We start from the raw sequence: 19,775 nt of genomic DNA on the forward strand, positions 1-19,775 counted from the left end.
GTTTGCATCCTCACTATGTTCAGCAGCCAACTCTGAAGAACTTTTCTTCCTATCTGCAAGGGTTGCTGTTTTCAAAGATCTGTCTTCCCTGGCAGTTGTAGACTTATGGTCTTGCCTTTTTCCGTTTTTGAAAGACTGTTTCCATTGTACCTTTTAATCGTTTGAATTTCCTTCCTTGAACATTCCATTTTCCTGACAATTTCTACCTGAGAATATCTTTCACCAGATGAAGCAACAATTTGTGCCCTTTTAATCTCTGCTCCTTTGGAGGCGTTTTCAATTAAATATACTATTATAGCAATGGCAGGAATCAAATATTACTTGAAAAATAAGAAACAACCTTTAGTATAACAATGAATCATTTTGAATATTTAAATGAATTTATGAAACTTAGCTAAAACTCTTCAAAGATGCTTTAAAGCAAATAAATACTACAATCTACTGTTAAATATTTTACATTTATTCTCAACTGTTCATTGTACAATTCTTAACATGTTTAAATTATCTAAGTTTTTTTATATAGGTGATCCATAATTTTGATCATGGCTCTATATATAAATTAAAAACAGAATAAGTAAAATAAAAATATATTTAGAAAACCAACATTAAAAATTCTTAGAATATTTCTGATATACGTTTGCACTTGTGTAGTTTACAGACAAATTTTTGGGGGCAGAATTTTCATTTTTGTTGAGAAAGTCTGTCTTAAGGTTATTTCAGCAAGGTCTGTAAACTGCACAAACACTAAAAATCTTGGGGGAAAAAACACGTACATACAATATAATACAAAATAAAATAACGTGATAGGTTTAAAACATACATTTTCAGAAACAATATTTGTACAAAGGCCATTTTATAAAACTAAACACAAAGGGGGATAAATTTCTTAGTTATCTGGAAATAAACGTTGAAATTTTTTAAAACTTTTGCTGCCACATAAATTCAGCCAAGAATGAATCTACCACATATATACACATACCAAACTCCCATTTTATTTCTTTTCTGCCTCTGACCACATTCGCTCTACATGGTTCATAGTGATATCTGTTCTTGGGTTCACAAAGGTATTTGTGGTTGATGCACAAATCGTTTTACTTTTTGGTACCCAGTTTATCACGAGCGTGCAAAAAAATTAGATACTATCATTGTGCAAGAACGATAAACTTATTACAGGTAATAGTAGCAACTGTTAGGGGGGGGGGGAATTTGGTCGAGTGTTCATATCTTCCAAAAACATGCAATTATTTTTGTCTAAACCGAGGTCAGAAGTCAAACATGAGAAGATCATAGCTCACACATGGAAAAGCGATGATCAAAAGAATAGACCATCAACCGCATATAAGAACAAAGAATTAAAACATGTTAAAAAACTTTAAGCGTTAAAAACATTTAATTTTCAAAAAGGAGACACAAATTAAGCGGATTGTCATAATATATAAGGGCACTTACAGAGTTTGAGACAATTTTCATTTTTAGTTCCAGGACTATGCCCTTGTGGAGACAAGATTTTTTTTTTTTTTTTTTTTTTTTTTTACTTGAAATTGTTTCATTGTTCCGGCAATTATTTTAGCATTTTAAATTATCTCCCACAAAAATATATATTTTTTGCTTAGTTGATGCATACATAATCGTCTCAAACTCCGTAAGTTTCTATAAAAGACATTCTATAATTTCCTTGATTGCTTATGAGAGCACACATGCGCAGAGGTTTACCTAAATATCAGATGGCATGAGGAAATCTTTAACACCTATAACTAAATGCATAGTAGGTAATAAATAGCTTTTAATCAGACAAAATGAAATTATTTGGATTATTCGCACAACTCTTATCTTGGATGTTATTCACACAATGTTTCGACCAGTGTAACCTCTGACCTTTTTGAAATCAAGAAATTTACACAGAATTTCTAACAGAACTCTTTATTTAATCTAAGGGAGTAGCATGCTCTTGTTCTGTCAGCCATTACTGGGTAGAAGTCACAAGTAATTCACAATTATATTTTTGAGTATTGCCCCCACTGAAGATTGAACCTTCAACCTCCAGAAGAGTAATTTTACAACTGAATTTTATCAAATATTTTATCCACTACGCCAAGATCTGTGGCATAGTGGATAAAGTATGTAGGACTTCTGTGGATTAAATAAAGGGCGCCGTTCAAAACACTCCATACGAGACCAGTAGTCCGGAATAATCGAAATAATCAATCCTTATTTCAAAAATTCAGAAATGGAGAAAAAAATTTTTTTATATGGCAGGGGCGCATCAGAAAAATTAACACAAATGAACCATAATAGTTGATTTATGATCAAATTTTAATTCAAACTAGAAATTACTGATTGATCCTTTAAAAGTTTCAAATCTTGAAAGGTTACAATAATAAGCAAATGTCGAGTAAACTTTGTATTTTATCCTAATCTACCTCACATTCTATTAGTAATGCTTATGACAAAGGAGGAAGAATTGCTGTTTTCTGTGTCAGTTGTCATTTTTGAAGGAGTCTGACAAGATTTTTAATCTTCATCAACCTTAGTTACAATCAGTTACGTGCCCAAAAGAACAACCTCTAAATAAAAGCTCTGAAAACCCAGCAGTTGTGTTTTCGTGCATGAGTTTTTAGTCTTAAGTTCAAAAGATTAACAACCATGACATTACAGCCCACACGTGTGCATTTATTATGTGGTGACATAAACGATGATGTGCTTTGTCTTGTTTAATGCAAAAATGCTATGGTTTCCTGTATTTATCTGTGATTAGAGTCCCCTGCACTGCCACTGGTTACTCTTGTTATTCAACTGAGCTTGAAGCTGCTATCCATAATAGCATTGAATGAAACCAACTTTCATCCATAATGGCGCACTGAAAAAAAAAATAAATAAATAAAAAAGTAAATAAATCATAAAATATAACTTAATTAAAACAATTTTTTTTCTTTTCTAAATAAAATCGCTTCTTCTGAACACTATATCTGATACAAACAAAAAATAATTCTTAGGAATTTCAAGAATTTTTGGTTATTTTTTGACATTTTGTATATTTGACAAAAAATAGAATTGCATTTTCACGATGAGTGTGTGGGAAGTTTAAAATTTTTACTATTGCCTTTCAAGTGTAAATTTTACAAAATAGATCAAATCTAATTAAAACTGAATCATTTTATAAAATCTTATTTCTGGAAAAGTTTTATAAATTTTTGCCATGATTGAAATGACAGTTTATAAGAATTTGCATTATTTATTTCTAAAAATAAAAACATTTTTACAAGATGTTCTGTTTTTAAAAGAAACGGTGGGGAGGGGGTGGGGAGAAAAAAAAAGGGAGAAGATAGTCTGTTTTTAGATTTAATTATTGTTTCCCTGGTGGGAAACTGGGCTGATAATCCTGGAGGTACTGCAATACCAGGCCAACCCGTGGCAAAGGTGGAGCAAGCCCCTAACTCTTCGCCATGTTGCAAAAATCAGTTTAATATCGTAGTCCCCAAATCGGGGACGTATCAGATATTAAGCTGATAAGAACAGATACTACACTTTGATCTTAGCCAAAAGGCCGAGAAGCGATACCACATCAAAATTTCTCTGCCATTTAAAGAACCCTCAGAAAACTTTGTGTAGCTCCTGACAAAAAAAAAGATGTACAAACAAAATTCTATCTGTAAATATTTTACTTGTAATTTATTCAAATTAATTTTCTACAGTATGGGAAGAGTTTTTATATGGAAACAATTTCATATTTTGCTCTAAACATTAAAATAATTGAAATAAACAACAATCTCTCGGCTTTTTCACGAGTGTGACGTCAGACACAATCGCAGTTCAATCAAGAGGGTAAACAAACTATAAAATCGTCATGTAATTTGTAAAAGTAAAAAAAAAAATATATATATATTTAATAATTTGGAGAAAATTCTTGCTTTAAGCAATAATTGGCCAAAGTTTTTATTCGATCGAAGATTTCTAATTTTTGTAAAACAAAAAAAAAGTAAACAATGCCAAGGTCGTTTGTTTTTTCAAGTGTAAAATCCGGTGTTAACCCAAAAATGTTCCTACAAAAAGCAATACAAACGTTAAATGTTTTATTTATTCTTTTATTAGTTTTCTTTAAATTTAGGTTCATAAAATTAAGGTTTATATAAATTATTTAATGAAAATAAAAAGAAATCAAATAAAAAAAACGTGTCAACCACGACAGTTTTTTTGTTTTTTTTCTTAGGGTGAAGACATCAATCGTTTGTTTTGTTGAGTCGTTTGTGGTATAATAAATAAATAAAGTAATAAATTAGTAAATAAATTAAATAAATTAATAAATAATAAATAAAGTAATAAATTAGTAAATAAATTAAATAAATTAATAAATAATGAAGTAATAAATAACATACTATAAAATATTCGTTAGTTTTCGTTCGCTTAATTTGTTTTTCGTTATTAATTATCGTCAACTTAGATCGTTAGTTTAAAAATCGTCATGAAGAGTTGTTTCCCTTGGACCAGGAAAAATTGACACAAAGCAATTCTAAGTAGAATTTTTGTTTTTGTTTTATTTAAAAGAGCCAATTTACCGAGATTGAACCAAGAAAACGGAAAAATTTAGAAGTTATAAATGCTGCTTCGTCAACGAACATATGGAGTGCCCCCCCTCTCCCGCCGCCCCCAACAATCTCGGCATGTTGATATTTGTTGCGCTTTCACAAATGACAGTTATTTGCAAATTTTCACTTTGGACAAAAATATATATATTTAACAATATATATATATATATATATATATATATATATATATATATATATAATATAACAAATATAACATTCTCTTCAAATTCTAAGGAAAATCTAAAAGAAATCTTATACAATTGTATAAACATACAAGTATGACAAGCTAGACTGAAACATTTGTGGAGATGGAGAAAGTTTTTACGTAACTTGCTGTAGGTATATTATATTACTACTAAATCATCACCTTATTAAAGTAAATACTGAAAATTAAGAATTTTTTTCACTTTTATTGTACATGAAAAAAAAAGCAACAAAAAAACTAAGCTTTCTCAACATCAGATTGGAAATTATAAATGTATTTAAAAATGAACTTATATTTAATTTGCATATATTAGACTTCTTAGCCTATTAAAAACTTGCTAAACCATGGAATTAAGGATTGGTGGTTGAATATGGTTAAATTTCTGCTCAAGTTTGCATTAATCTAAGTGTGAATTAAAAAGATACTGTAATACTTAGTTTGTTGCACCTTATAACTAAAGTCTATAAAAAAATTTCAGCCAGATTGGCCCAATAGTTTCCGATAGTTTGAGAAAAAGTGGAATGGACTGACGGAAATATTGGGAGAAAAACTGCATAAAAAAAAGAACACACGTAAATAAATTATCAACAAATTGGGACTGGTTGGCCAAAACATAGTAAGACAACAACTATGAGAGGCAGTAATTGATTCAGCCTTCCTATCCTGTTGCAGTTAACACCCGGTCAGAGGAACAGTTGGCCGAAATGTCGTGGGACAACATGATGAGAATAATAGTACGCAAATAAATAAAATGTATAAATTACTCCTCTTAAAAAAAAAAAAAAAAAAAAAAAAAAAAAAAAAAAAAAAAAAAATTCCAATAAGTAAATATAAAAAAAAAACTTCAATATTTTAGAAAATATCCATTAGATCTGTCCATTCTCCAACCGTGTGGTAAATATCAGCTTTATTATGTAGGGAAGGAAGAAAAAAATCTTTGGCAAAGCATGTCCTTGATAATGGTCTTGTTGTTGGGTTAAGACGTGGCTTCAGAGAGTAAAGAAGGCCGATGCACATGACAGCGTAACATCACTTCCTGATTAACTTGTAGGTATAGACAGTTTCCGGTATTCAACCATGTGGTCACGCTAACAGGCATAAAAAAATATGGCTACCGATTGTTCATGTATGTTCTAACGAGAAAGAACAAGTCTCCATTTGGATAATAATTATTATAATTGCACATTGGGATAATTTTAATCTAACAAAATATAGTAAGTGAACTAGTTTTTGAACCTTTAATTTCGATCGGAGAAAGTAAAAAAATTTTTTTTTTTTTTTTTCACTGTAAAACAAACAATTTTTATATAATATTTTTCATTTCGTTCTTTTAATAAATAAAACTTTTCACTGAGTATTTCAAATATTTTAAAGTTAGCATTTTTCACGGCAGTTTTTTTTTTTTTTTTTATAAACAATCTGTGAATTTTCAATATCTTAGCACCGGGCGTAATTTATTTCTTTGAAATATATTTAAAACTTCAAGTTTTTGTTTTTTTATAACATTTTAACTGTAAATAATTTACATGACGAGTTTGTTTTACTGTACAGATTCGAAAAAGTTGCCAAAAAACAAATATATAACAAATAAAATATATCGATCAACATTGTATGATTTTCAAAGTAATTACACGTTTTAAAGTGAGTAAAACCACTAAAAACCTTTCCAGATAGATGTCTTGCCTTTGATAACATCTATTTGGTACATATTTGATTTTTGACCACTTTTTCGAATCGATGTGTATAGTAATATACAAACCCCTAAAAACATATCCAATTAGGTAGAAAAGTAATTTATCTTTGATGTTATATATTTGTTTTTTGAATCTATGTGTACAGTAATACAAACCCAAAATTTAATTTAATTTCGAAATAATATTTAAAATACACATGCGTACATTGCACAAGCACTCTTATTATTATCATAATAATAGTAATAATAAAAAACTGGTGTAGATGACATCAACTGGCGCCACACCAACTAGTTGTGAAGGGTCAGGGAGGATGGAAAGACCGAGGTGGGAGAGTTACTAACCAAATCTCCACTGGAAGTGTGCACTTCAAATCTGGTTCCAACGAGAAATCAGTGACAATGGCTGTTGCGATAACATACAATCATCTGCACAAGAGGTCAAAAGGTGGAGAACACTGGAAATCTGGAGAGACTTGTCACTTGGTCTCCAGGGAACACCACAAGTTACTGCCAGTGAGGGATCACTGATGATGGCCTGTGAGACAATACGTTACACATTTTGAAGAAAAACATGGGGGAAAGAATGGATATAGAAGAACAGAAAACCAAAACTTTAAATATAATTTCTGTATTTAAAGTAATAGTTATTTAAATATTTCAACATAATCTTGTGGGCAAAATCCAGCTTCCCAATAAGGGGCACTCTGGATAGGAACAAAAATAATCTGTCATAAAAGATTTCTCTTCCACTGACCGAGGACAGAAAAGATTAAGTGTAGCATCAAAAAAGATACTACACTGATTTTGTTCCGAAGGCCAAAAAATATGTTTAATATTTCTTTAATTGTTTGTTCTCTAAATTCATAATTCAGTTTTATCAGTATTAAATTGTATATTGCTTTAAAATTACTTAATTTTACATAGATATTATTTATATTTTATATTGAATAAAGTTCAGTTTAAGTATTAATCGAACTGTATTCCTTTTTCTCATTAAAAATGTTTTATTGCTCTTTTTCAAATGGGCCTCATATAGTACTGACAGTCTGACAAATCTTACCTACATTGCCTGCAGACATTTTTCAGTTAACAGGCCTTCTTACTCTTGGTGGCCGTGGTTAAGGTAGGGTTCTGTTTAATCCTAGACACTCCCAGCTTTACCTTCTTAGATAAAGAGTTAGTTTATTTCTGATTGACCGAAGTAACCCAACCGATGAATGCCAACAGGACTGCTCAGGTATTTTTTGTAGACAAGAGTGCAGTTGTTTACCTGGTGTAAAACCGCACTTTATCTTGTGTGTAACCTCCTGCAGAGGTAAATAAAGTTCTGTAAATCTGAAAAACAAAACAAAAATTAAAATGTTTTATTATAAATGGTTTACTTGCAAAAAAAAAAAAAAAAAAAAAATACAAGCCTACAAGAAACCACGTTAAAAAACCTAAATGTGAATGAAATTAACCAATCACACATTGAATTTCTTTAGCAATTGGTTGTTGTCTATGTCATGATATCCTGGGAAATAAACGGTTCCATGATTGTTTCATTGAAGTTTTTTTTTTTTTTTTTTTTTACAAAGGAGGCACCAGTTATCAAGATCCGGAGGCCACTCGAGGATAAGGGTTAATTAGTGTACAGTGGTCAAGAAGAACATGTCAGTCATTGTTAGTAGTGAAAATTTGATAAATTGGATTAAGGGAATGGCTCATCAAGAATTTGTTCACGTTGGACTTGCAGACAACCATATTGTAGTCAGTTGGAAAACAGTTCTAAGAAAGAAGCTTTGTTCATGGAATCTATATTTAGGTTTAGACACAGATAAAGAGTGGGGGAAATTATTGATAATGGTTTCAACTAGATGAGTATTTTTTTTTTTTTTGTCAAGGCAGAATAAGTCACTTCTAGCAGCTCCTGCCCAGGTGTGGCAAGAAAACGCCATCCTTGGACGCACCTGGCTCTTATACATGTAGAGAATATTTCATCAGGAGTGAGATATCTACTGAAACGGTAGAACGGTCCCACCATTTTCCCAGCAGTGCTGGCAACGGATTTGATGTGCGTGTTCCATTTCAGATAAGGAGTAACGGTCAACCCCGGAAGTTTGTCTAAACATGGAGCCTCTTCAAGATGAGAACCATTCATTTTAATTGATGCCAGACGGGGATCAGTGTTGATGATGGAAAGATAGAAGTTTGGTCTTAGTTGCATTAAAAGTAACCAGCCACCTCTTTCCCCATTGTATCACATGCTTAAGATCAGAGGAGAGAAAATCAGAGGGACTTCAGTCGTTTACGGCCTCTAAAGTGTTGCCACAGATGGTAGTGCCCTCAGCATAAATGCCTACAAAGTCACTGAGGAGATTATTTTTGCTGAGGTGGTTGAATACTTCTATTTAACACAGATTCTAGCAACTTACTCATGACACAGGAGGCCGATTGGTCTATATTGAGAGGGAGATAAGCGATCACCTGAATTTTTAAATATGGAGCATACTGATGAGGTTTTCCAGGGTGTTGGGAAGCAATTCTCCTTAAGACAACGCTTAAATAGCTTTCTAAGTATGGGAGCTAGTTCTGGTTGAAGCTTTTTTAGCACTATAATAGAAATGCGGTCAAGGCCAGTTGCTTTATTGGAATTGAGGGTTTTTTTATTAGCTTGGCAACATTATGCACAGATATTTGTATGTCGCATAGGGGTGTCAAAAATTCTGGCACACCTACCTAACAAAAAACTGCGAATAAAATATCAAAAAAACTTGTAATTTCTCTTTTTAAAGTGGGTTGTTTATTTTCTTTATGGAATATACTTCCAAAATAAACTATTAAAGTTGTTTAAAAAATAAATATTTTTGATTTTTTCAAAAATAGTGTTTACAAAGTGCCTGCGCGCCTTCATGCAGCCATTTTGTTTACGTAATGAAATCAATTGAATTTTACAAGTTCATTTTTTTCTCCAATTTTTTCACTTTAAAAATTTATCAAAATTCTCCGATTGGTTCAATTTTTATATTTTCAAGTTCAATGTAAAATTTTATGCTCTTTCCAATAAACTGAATATAATAGTCTAGAAAAGTTTTTTTTTTTAAAAAGTCACCCCCCCCATTTTGAAATGTCTATTAAAATGTAAATAATTTTCTCACCTCAAATTTATATATCACAAATTGAAGATAAAAGATCAATAAATAAAATAAGCTAATTTAAAACAAAAAAAAAAAGTTATTTGCAAATTTACCTGTAAACTCCAAAGTTTTAAACTTTTTTAAAAAACCACGTTGAATTTTTTTTTTTTATATAATCTTATACTGCACAGAAAGTTTTGTTTAAATTATTTTTTTTTTATTCAATATTTTCTTTTTTTTATATATTAAAAAAAAAAAAATAAAAAAATCAATTGTTAAACTTTAAAAATCTCAAAATTTTTCTATTGGTTTTATTTTTATGATATCTGCAGGGTCAATGTGAAATTTTATACTCTCTCCAATAAGCCAAATATAATATTTTAGACAAACGTTTTTTTTAAATTCACCCCCCCCCATTTTGAAATGTCTATTAAAATTTAAATAATTTACATACCAAAGTTTTATACATCACAAATTTAAGATAAGATCAAAATAAAATATTATAATTTAAAACAAAAACAGTTTTTTTTTTTTTAAATTTACCTTTAAAGTCCAAAGTGTAAAACCTTTTTTTTTTTTAAACCATGTTGATTTTTTTTTTTTGAGTGGAAGCTTATGTTATGCTTAGAATGTCAAATAAATATCTGACGCTTACGACAATTTTTTCTATTTCATTCAATGTTTTTTTTAAATATAAAAAATTCACTCGATAAAGAAGTATTAGAATATATCAATCAAAAACTCATGTATTAAGAGACAAAAAAAAAAAAATAAATAAATAAATAAAAATCGGTCGACTTGTTTTTATGTTTAACGGCAAAACTTATAAATGAATGTGTTTATTTTTCACATAAGGAGGCCCAAAAATACTAATTTTGGTTTACAGCACGCAATAGAAAGAGACATTAATTATGTCTTAGAAATCATCGAAAGATAAACGTGAAGAACATCAGATATTTGTCTCCCTTTATTTGAACAGTGAAAAAAATTTGCGTTTTTCTTTATCCTTGTTTAAAAAAGTATTTTATTTAAAAAGGACATGGAATATAAGTATAAATATGGATAAATTCTTAATGAACAATGGAACTACTCATTGGATAGTATTTTTTATAGGCAAGTGATTTTTTGGAATTTATATATATTTTTTATAATCGAAGCAAGTAAAATTTTGTTCTTTCTTTAAATCTTTTGAGCTGAATAAACATGTTACATTAAATAAAAACACTAAACATACCCAGGTAGGTAGAAAACTTCTCTTGCCTTTGATAACATTTGTTTATTTAACAAATGTCATCAAGGGCAACATAAATTGCTATTCTTACTATTCCTTATGTTAACACTGGTGGCAATTTCTGTACGTGAAAGCGCACATTTTTTACCACTTTTTTGTACCAATGTGTATAGTAAAACAAACTAAAAAAATAAAAAGTTGGCGGAGTTGTACAACAATCAACCCCCATGCATATTTCTTTTTTCACTGGATTATTATTGATAGGACACTAATTAACCAGATTATGAAAAAAAAAAAAAAAAAAAAAAAAAATTATTTCAACATTTGAAAGGAGTGCTCACATTTTAGTTACAGCGTTCTGATAAATCAGTCACCCATTTTGTAACCAATAAAAACGTGGGTATATCAAAACCATAGAAAGTAAAAATGACATGAGCTTCTACCGCATTTGTAAGTCAGAAATATTTTTGTTTCTCCAAAAATAGAACGAACATGAAATTTTTTTGTTTTTATGAAAATTGAGTTTTTTTTTTTTTTTTTAACTTGTTTATTTTTTTATTACTGTACACATAAATTCGAAAATGTCAAATATAACAAATAAAGGTTATCAAAGGCAATAACAGTTACTTTTCTACCTAACTGGATATGTTTTTAGTGTTTTTATTCAATGTAGCAGGCTTTTTCTTTTAAATTTTTAAGTATTATAAATTTTTATAAATTTCACTAACATGCTGGAGAAATGTTTCATAATTTTCCATCCTGTTGTCAATTTTCATATTGTACGCCTCTCGATACATTGCTTTGTCATCATGGGACCATTTCATATCTTCAGAATATTTTATTGGAAAGAGCATAAATTTTCAAATTGACCCTGAAAATATCGTAAAAATTGAACCAATAGAAAATTTTTTTTATAGATTTTTAAAGTTTAAAACTTGAAAAATATTTAACTCGTAAAATTTCATTACGTAAAAAAAAAAAAAAAAAAAAAATGGCTGCATGAAGGCGCGCTGGCACTTTGTAAACACTTAAAAAATAATATTTGTATTAATTTTTAAACAACTTTAATACTTTATTTTGGAAGGATGTTCCATACAGAAAATAAACACATTTTAAAAAGAGAAATTACGAGTTTTTTTAATATTTTATTCACAATTTTGTGTTAGGGGTGTCAAAAAACCCTCAAAATTCTGATACACCTACCCTTAGTATGCGCACGTAACTTTACTTACGTTACGTTTCGCACTTCGAACATTTATTTACGTTTACTTAACTCTTTTCATGAATAAAAAAAAAAAGTAATTAAACCATTTATTGATAATTTGTCACTTTTACAAACATTTATTTATTCACGTTGGCATAACTCTTTTCATGAATATTGAAAAAAGTTTCTAAATAATTTCTCACTTTTACAAACAATTTGTAATTCATTTATTTACTTACGTTTGCTTAACTTAGACACCACCAAAAATGGCTGAAAAATCAAGCTGTTTTTTAAAACGAAATTACATTTATTAAAATCCATTATTTCTGAGTAACTTTTTTTTTTTTCCAGAAAGATAAAACCCTGAATTTTATCATAGAAAACAGAAACTTTTTCTACTATTTTTAATTAAATTTTAAAAGTTAAATTTTCCCAAAAAGTTAATTGACATTCGTTGTCTTGCACAAAAAACGTACATAAATATTTAAAAAAAAAAGGTTTTTGAAATAATTTATTTATTTGTTGTCTAAGGGTGATTTTCTATGAGAATATGCAAAAATTTAATATAAGTCCCTGGATTTCAAATAATTCCACTTATTCATATCGGCAACCAGTTACTTCGCGTCGATCTAGACAATGTTTACGTTTGTACGTGACCATTTGTATGAGTTTGGTTTTTAATGTGTATGTGTGTGGGGGCCAGGCTCCCCAAAATGCGGAGAGGGGGGGGGGGACAATTTAAAGCAGAATAAAAAAAAAAATTATTTCAGCGCGTTTGGTCCACCGTAGTCGAAAGGCGGCAAACGTTTTCAAACGGGATCGAAAAAAATGCTATTTTTAAAATAAAGGGCACAATATTTATCAAATTTTTTTTTTTGTATCGATTCTTCAAAGCATGGCCTGTTTATGCATTATTCGGCTCGCTAAAAAAAAAAAAAAAAAAAAAATTGTTAATTTATTTATCAAAAATTTTAAAATGGCTTTTTTCGTAATAAATATTAAAAAAAATTTTTTTTTGTTTAACTTAAATTAATTATTTTACTTAACATATTCACTGAAATTCACACTTCAAAACTCAAAAGCGGGATAATTAAACACAATCGAAGTTCTGATATTCAGACGTCAAAATAAGGTATGCAAACAAGTGTTTTTTTTTTAATCTATAATTCTGTCCCTTACAACAACACAATATGTTGTGTTCAGTTTCAGATGATTATTTTAAGCATATTTGTACCCCCCTCAAAACAAGGGGGGGGGGTTGTAAGCAAACAAAAAAAAAAGAAAAAATATATACATAAATATCGTTTATGAAAAATAAGTACACTGTTAGAAAGTTCATCCTTTTCTTAATAACTGCTGAAAATTTCGTATTGATCGGATAATTACCTGATTTTTGGTAGATTTTTAAATAGACGGTCCGTCAAAAAGTACTAACCTGCCCCCTCCCCCAGTTTTGGCGGTGCCTTAGCTTAACTCTTTTCATGAATATATATATATATATATATATATATATATATATATATATATACACATAAGAACTAAACCATTTGATAATTTCTCACTTTTACAAACATTTTTAGTTTACATCAGCGGATAACTTTTTGGTGAATATTTATTTACATTTAGGTCCACCTCCAGAATTTTCTTTTTAAATGACTTATTGATAAGTAAATCTACGGTACACCTTGGGCGTTGAGTTCCATGGCGACCAGCAGAAAAATTTAATCGTCGCTCCGGCTCCGCATGCGCACGTAACATTTATTTACTGACGTTGCCGTAGTAACTAAACGATTATTTGTCACTTTTCCAAACATTTATTTTGAAAAAAAGTTTTACTCTTTATGAGTATAAAATATGAAGAATTGCTCCATCCTCGAAAATTCCTTTAAAATTACCACTCTTATAGGTTTTCGGGGTCGCTGAAAACGAAAATAACGTTTAAAATTACGGCAAACGAGTAGTTTCCAAGATATGAAATGTTAGCATTTAAAAAGTTGGGGAACGAAAGCCCCCCCCCCCCCCCGGAAAAATCGTGGCCACAAAGTGGGTGCTCATTTTACGTTAAATTAATATAGAAAAGTGATCAGACTTTAAGGGTTTGTATTACTGTACACAGATTCGAAAAAGTTGTCAAAAAACAAATATATAACAAATAAATTATAAAAGGCAAGATAAGTTACTTTTCTACCCAACTGGATATATTTTTCATTCATCACTCCCTCTTTAGCACGGTAAGTTTGAGAAAAGGTGTTATAAATACAAAACTAGACAAAATACTATCAAAAACCCGCCGAATATATGTCAACCTATGTCACGGTACGGGTAACATATATTGAACGAGTTTTAACAGTATTTTATCCAATTTTTTTTATTTATAACACCTTTTCCCAAACTTACCGTGTTAAAGAGAGAGTCAGACGCCATCTTAAATTTTCCAATACATCGGTAAACACTGTATGGTTTGAGCTGAATAAACATGTTACATTGAATAAAAACATGAAAAATATATCCAGTTTGGTAGAAAAGTAGGCACCGCCAAAACTGTTGGGGGGGGGGGGCACGTCAGTACTTTTTGACAGACCGTCTTTTTAAAAATCTACCAAAAATCAGGTAATTATCCGATCAATACGAAATTTTCAGCGATTATTAGAAGAATGAACTTTATAACAGTGTACTTATTTTTCATAAACGATATTTATATATATATATATATATATATTTTATTTTACTTACAACCCCCCCCCCCTTGTTTTGAAGTGGGAACAAATATGCTTAAAATAATCATCTAAAACTTAACACAAGATATTGTGTTGTTGTAAGGGACAGAATTATAGATTAAAAAAAAAAAAATTGTGGTACTAGTGCATGAGTCATGCACTAGTACCACAATTTTGCATGACTCATGCACTGCATGAGCTGGCGGCCTGGGCGTGGCTTCACTCGCTCGGATTTCTCCGTAAAATGACGTCACATGCTGCCATCTAACGAAGAAAATGGACGAGGGGGGGGGGGCTTACAGAGAGAGAAAAACCCGGAAAAAAAAATGGACGCGGGTAGGGGGGCTTACAGTGAAAAGGTCATTCCTTTTCTTATTTCTTATGAAAAGTTCTTATTCATGCACTAGTACCAAAACTTGTAATGTTTTCAAGGTGAAAAGCTAAACAAATTTGTTTTTTTTTGTCAAATAAATTAAGTTGAAAAATTTATTTCTTCTTTCACAAAATTTAATTTAATTTTTTTCAAATAAAATACTTTTTTGAATGTCTTTTTCAAAAATAATTTAAAGCAAAGTTCAACGTTTTTTTTTTGTAAAATGAATAAGAACTTTTACAAATATTTTTAATTTACATACGCGGATTGTTGAATGGTGCAAAAACAAAGCGTTTTTGTAATAAACTTCGGGTTTGTTTTACTGTACATTCGAAAAAGAGAAACAAAAATACAACAAATAAATGTTATAAAAGTCAAGAGAAGTTACGTTTTTAATTGGATAAGTTTTTGTGGGTTTGTATTACTGTACACAGATTCGAAAAAGTTGTCAAAAAACAAATATATAACAAATAAATGTTATCAACCCAGATAAAATACTGTTAAAAACTCGCTCAATATATTACCGTGACAATGTGACATAGGTTGACATATATTCGGCGGGTTTTTAATAGTATTTTGTATAGTTTTTTTTTTATTTATAACACCTTTTCCCCAAACTTACCGTGTTAAAGAGAGAATCAGACGCCATCTTGAATCTTCCAATACATTGGTAAACACTGTTTTTCGAGCTGAATAAATATGTTACATTGAATAAAAACACGAAAAATATATCCAGTTTGGTAGAAAAGTAACTTATCTTGCCTTTGATAACATTTATTTATATATTTTTTTGACAACTTTTTCGAATCTATGTGTACAGTAATTACAAACCCGAAATTTTTTCACTCGACTATTATTGATTGGACACTAAATAACTAGATTATGGAAAAAAAAAAAAAAAAAAAAAAAAATCATAGTTACAACGTTCTGGTAAATCAGTAACCCATTTTTTAAATTTTTTCTTCTAAACACGGAAGATATGAAATGGTCCCATGGCGACCAAGCAATGTATCTTAGGCGTACGATATGAAAAAATTAAAAAAAAAAAAATGCTACATTAAATAAAAACACTAAAAACATATCCAGTTAGGTAGAAAAGTAACTTATATTGCTTTTGATAACATTTGTTTTTTGACAACTTTTTCGGATCTGTATACAGTAATACAAACCCAAAAAACTAAATAAGTAAAAAAAAAAACAAAAAAAAAAAAAAAAAAAAAAAAAAAAAACAACAACTCGAAACTTTATTTTCATAAAAAACAATGGTGCTAATGCACTTACTGATCCGCGCTATTTTTTTTAAATCGTATTTCTAAGTTTAAAGCTTTTTTAATTCAATTGTAAGGTTTTTAAAACACCCCATGTTAAGAATGGCTTTTTAAATAATAACGTTATCAGCACGGATCAGTAAGTGCATGAGTACCAAAACAAGTCATGTTCATTCTTTTTCTTTGAGAAACAAATATTTCGGTATTATTTTACTTTAAGGCCAGTCTCACGTTCGTATATAACATTTTTGTGTAGATTTCGGTGTGCTGAAAACCGTTCCCGTCGCAAAAAAAATATTCATGATATGAAGAAATTTCTCTTTCGAAAAGCGGGTTATCACTTTTCCATGTAAATTTAACTTAAAATGAACACCCACTTTCTGACGACCTGAGAGAGGAAGCATTTTTTGTGTTTATTGGCTAAAAAGTTCTTGGTTTCTTTTGCATGGTATTAACCCCCTGAACTCTGGAACTATTTTCCATTTCACAGCCTATCCTTCGTTTACGCTACGCGCGAGCATAAACGAAGGCTGTTAAATGTGCACTCGCGTACCAAACTGCTTTGTCACAGTGTAGTATTGGCGAAAAATTAAAATTAGACGAAAAACTAGTTTTCTGAATATTAAACGATGTATTTCTGTTATCACGGGTGGCCATTTTAATTTCCTCGTGTCTTTATTGAAAGATGAAAACAAAAAAATCAATGTTTTGGCCAATAAACACTAAAATGCCACTCTCGGATGGCCAGAAAATGGGTACTCATTTTAAGTTAAGTTTAGATAGAAAAGTGATCACCCACTTTTCGAAAAAGAAATTTCATATCATGGAAACTTTTTTTGCGACGAAAATGGTTTTCAGATTCGTTTTTAGCACACCAAAATCTACAAAAAATATTTCGTTATATACGAACGCGAGACGGGCCTTAATGTAAAAATTTTACCAATATTTCTGACATGCGGTAAGCTAGATGTATCAGAATTTTTGTAGGAATTTGACACCCCTAACACGAAACTGCGAATAAAATATAAAAATATTTTATTTATGGATTATATTTCCAAAATAAACTATTAAAGTTGTTTTAAAAGTAATAGAAATATTTTTATTTAAAAAACAGTAATGAATTTTACGAACTCAATATTTTTTCAATTTTTAAACTTTAAAAATCTATCAATTTTTCTATTGATTCTATTTTTACGATATTTTCAGGGTCAATGTGAAATTTTATGCTCTTTCCAATAAACCGATTATAATATTTTAGACAAACGTTTTTTTTTTTAATTCACGCCCCCCCCCCATTTTCAAGTGTCTATTAAAAAGTAAATAATTTACTCACCAAAGTTTTATATATCACAAATTGAAGAGAAAAGGTCAATAAATAATATATTAAAATTAAAAAAAAAAAAAAAAAAAAAACGCTTTTTTTTTTTTTTTTTTTTTTTTTTTTTTTTTTTTTTTTTTTTTTTTTTTAGAAATTTACCTGTAAAGTCCGAAGTTTAAAACTTAAAAAAAAAAAAAGCGTTTTTTTTTTTTTTTAAAAATGAAACCTTGGTCCTTGCTCCTTTAATTGAAAAAAAAATTAGGGCTTGAATTATATTTTTCGAGGAGTTATAAGCTTAGAAAGACGGTGGAATTCACTATTTTTCACGAAATTTCTGACACCTTGCGGTCGCTGGTAGGCTTGTCATTTTTACTTTGTATGGTTTTGATATACCCGCGTACAAAATGGGTGACTGATTTACCAAAACGTAACTAAAAAGTGAGCACCCCTTTCAAATGTCGAAATGATTTTTTTTTCATAATCTGGTTAGTGTCCAAGGTATTTTTTTTTTATTAGGTCCACCTCCACAATATTTTAAATGACAACTTTTTCGACTATGCTGAATACGGAAATCGCATTGAAATTTTGCAGAAATAAGTAGTTAACGAGATATAAAAAGTTGTATTATGCATTGTATTCTTTGGCAGACATTTTTGTTACGCACGTAGATTTGTTTATAGCGCGCACGCGTGTAACAAAGATGGCCGCCAAAGAATACAATGCATAATACAACATTTGGGTTTGTATTACTGTACACAGATTCGAAAAAGTTGTCAAAAAACAAATATAGAACAAATGTTATCAAAGGCAAGATAAGTTACTTTTCTACCAAACTGGATATATTTTTTGTGTTTTTATTCAGTGTAACATGTTTATTCAGCTCGAAAAACATGCAGTGTTTACCGATGTATTGGAAAATTCAAAATGGCAGCCGACTCTCTCTCGGAGAGGGTACGTTTGGGAAAAGATATTATAAATAATAAACTAGACAAAATACTGTTAGAAAACAACCGAATACATGTCAACTTATGTCACGGTAACATATATTGAGCGAATTTCTAACAGTATTTTGTCTAGTTTATTATTTATGATACCTTTTCCCAAACGTACCCTCTCCGAGAGAGAGTCGGCTGCCATTTTGAATTTTCCAATACATCGGTAAACACTGCATGTTTTTCGAGCTGAATAAACACATTACACTGAATAAAAACACAAAAAATATATCCAGTTAGGTAGAAAAGTAACTTATCTTGCCTTTGATAACATTTATTTGTTCTATATTTGTTTTTTGACAACTTTTTCGAATCTATGTGTACAGTAATACAAACCCCGATTTCCGTATTCAGCATAGTCGAAAACCTAATAAATCATTTAAAAGAAAATTGTGGAGGTGAACTTAATCTAATTATTTACCCCAATCAATAATAATCCAGTGAAAAAATTTCAAAAACCTTACGCAGAGGGGGGGGGAGGGTGATGGTTATACAACACCGCCAATAATTCTGCTGGTCGCCATGGAACTCAACGTCCGAGGAGTACCAAGTTCTGGATAAGAACACGCACATTTTTATTTAATACGCCAACTTCTAGGATTAAAAATTTCTGGCAATGAACCCAACAAAAGTAATGGAAAAATCTATACTCACATATAGACAAAAAAAGGGCCCGTCAATTAAAAAGTAGAAGTTTGAAGTTGTTAGTTCAATGCAAAACAAATCCACGGGTCAAGTTATTCTTCTGAAAATATCTCCTCAAATATGAAGTAACAACTCCACTCCCGCCATCTCTCATCTCCTCCCACAGCCATCCATCTCCTCTCCCTCCGTCTTATCGTCACCCCCCCCCCCCGTCTAATAGAAGGGAAATAACTTTGATAAACTTTAGTTGAGTGTGAGGAAGCAATTTGTAGTTTTAGTTTATTAAATTTATTAAACGTATAAATTTCGACGGTTTCGTCAATAAGACCAGATCTCATAATGCTTATTTATATTCATACTGACGGCGATAAACAAAAATGATTTTTCTAAAAAAATTTTATTTGAAAAAAATATTTTCTGAAAAAAAGAC

The 19,775-nt window shown here is 30.1% G+C and overlaps 1 long non-coding RNA gene and 1 other non-coding gene across 5 annotated transcripts in view; both read right to left on the reverse strand.

Moving 5' to 3' along the window:
• Positions 1-1,371: 1,371 nt before the first annotated feature.
• LOC145252777 (uncharacterized) overlaps positions 1,372-19,775 on the reverse strand; it is a 29,830-nt gene continuing 11,426 nt past the window's right edge. For 2 of the 4 annotated variants that reach the window (XR_013863671.1, XR_013863672.1), the window contains exons 2-3: positions 7,752-7,816; positions 1,372-2,857 (exon numbers count right to left, since the gene is read on the reverse strand). This is a non-coding gene — a long non-coding RNA (uncharacterized LOC145252777). Of the gene's footprint in view, positions 2,858-7,541; positions 7,817-11,556; positions 11,694-19,775 lie in introns of those variants that run through there. The other 2 variants (XR_013863670.1, XR_013863673.1) reach the window with 2 other exon arrangements.
• Positions 3,361-3,556, reverse strand: LOC145252947 (U2 spliceosomal RNA). Its single transcript, XR_013863695.1, has one exon. It is a non-coding gene; the product is annotated as a U2 spliceosomal RNA (small nuclear RNA).

Source organism: Euprymna scolopes, chromosome 29 (genome assembly GCF_053919585.1).
Source record: "Euprymna scolopes isolate OS-2025 chromosome 29, ASM5391958v1, whole genome shotgun sequence".
Classification (NCBI taxonomy): domain Eukaryota; kingdom Metazoa; phylum Mollusca; class Cephalopoda; order Sepiida; family Sepiolidae; genus Euprymna; species Euprymna scolopes.